At 61.6% G+C, this 1,465-nt stretch overlaps 1 long non-coding RNA gene across 2 annotated transcripts in view; it reads left to right on the top strand.

Moving 5' to 3' along the window:
• The first annotated feature begins 451 nt into the window (after positions 1-451).
• Positions 452-1,465, top strand: part of LOC111821183 (uncharacterized) — a 17,309-nt gene continuing 16,295 nt past the window's right edge. For both annotated transcript variants that reach the window (XR_002824639.1, XR_002824640.1), the window contains exon 1: positions 452-617. This is a non-coding gene — a long non-coding RNA (uncharacterized LOC111821183). The remainder of the gene's footprint in view (positions 618-1,465) is intronic.

Below are 1,465 nucleotides of genomic sequence, written 5' to 3'. Positions count from 1 at the left end.
GTCCGAGGCCTCCCTGTTTTGAGCCAGCAGGCCTAAGAAGACCTCCGTCCACAGAAGAAACCAGGGAAGGAAAAGCTCCTTCTCTCAGAAAACATGTGTTTTCTGTTTACAGAGGGGCCTGTCCACTTCCCAGGCTTTGCTCTTTAATACGGAGCCAAAAAAAAAAAAAAAAAAAAAAATCAAATGTGCAGCTTCCTCTCCGAGGTACAGTTGGAGGCTAGAAAAATCTGGATTCCTGCAGGCAGGCTGGGCCAGGGACCTTGGGTCCTGCCTGCTGCCAACGCAGAACGTCACGTGGTCTTTGTGTATCAACCTGGGAAGCCACACGGTGAACAACAGGGGAAACCAAAAATGCCCCCTCGGTGTCTCGCTGGGAGAGGGAGGGTGGAGATGGGCGAGATGGGAGAGGCAGCCCTGGTGCAGCTGAGGGGGTGGCGAGGCTGGTTTCCTCAACGCTGAGCGTGTGTTTGTGTGTGTCCTTTACACACACACACCTCAGCACGGCACTTGGTCCTTCAAACCAGCCATCTTGAATAGCCCACTTGCCCATGCTCTCTCCGTGGATGCTGGCAGAGGGCATCTTTTCCCAGGAACCTGAGCAAGAGCCTGAACAACAGGTGGGCGCTAATTTACCCATCCTTTCCCGCTTCCCTCAGAATCTCCAGGCACTGGGGGCAGAGCTCACGGGGGCTGGGCACCTTCAGGGTGGGGAGCAGGGCTTAGCTCTGGGTAGAAGGGTGAGCTGCTAGGGGGCGAGCAGCAGTGAGCTAAGTAACAGAGCTGACAGCCAGCTGGGCACGCTGAAACTCTGTTCACAGGGCACTAGGTCAGCACAGTGGATGAGATTCAGGATCCGGGGTCTGCAGCCAAATCCCTGCTCTGTCACTCACTCCCGCGGAGCCCCTCGGACCGCAGCCTCCTAACCTGTGAAAGCGGGTGACTGAGGATAAAAACCCTGGTAGGACTCCTCCATGGGCTAAGGAGATGACACAGAACGGCATACTAGAGGCCGGCCTGCTTCTCAACACACGGCAGCCGCTCGTGGTGTTACCGGCCGGGAGCCTTCCCCGAAAGGGCAGGGTAACTAGCACCAGCCCCCGCAGCCTGGGCCCGGGCCACGGCACGCAGCAAGAAGGGCGCTGCAACCCTCCGGCCCGGGACAGATCCCGGCTAGGCCGTGACTGAGTCCGCAGGCTGCGGTCAGCTTCCGCGATGTAGGAAGAGGGCAGGAGCTGACAGCGGCCTCGGTTCTGCGGGCAGACGCGGGGACACGCGGGGGGCGAGCCGCGCGCGGCGGCCTTTGATCGCCCGCTTTCCCTCCGCGGTCGGGCCGGGCCTGGCAGCGCGCGCCCCCGCTGGCCGGCCGCTCCTCTCTTTGATCTCTGCCCGGGCGGCGTACCGAGGGCGGGCGGCGACGGGAAGAGAAGGGGAGAAGGAAGCGCGCGGGGGACCCCCCGGGCGCCGC

Source organism: Trichechus manatus, unplaced genomic scaffold (genome assembly GCF_000243295.1).
Source record: "Trichechus manatus latirostris isolate Lorelei unplaced genomic scaffold, TriManLat1.0 scaffold00069, whole genome shotgun sequence".
NCBI classification, from domain to species: Eukaryota; Metazoa; Chordata; class Mammalia; order Sirenia; family Trichechidae; genus Trichechus; species Trichechus manatus.
The sequence above is the reverse complement of the archived record's forward strand: the minus strand, read 5'-3'. Positions and strand labels throughout refer to the sequence as shown.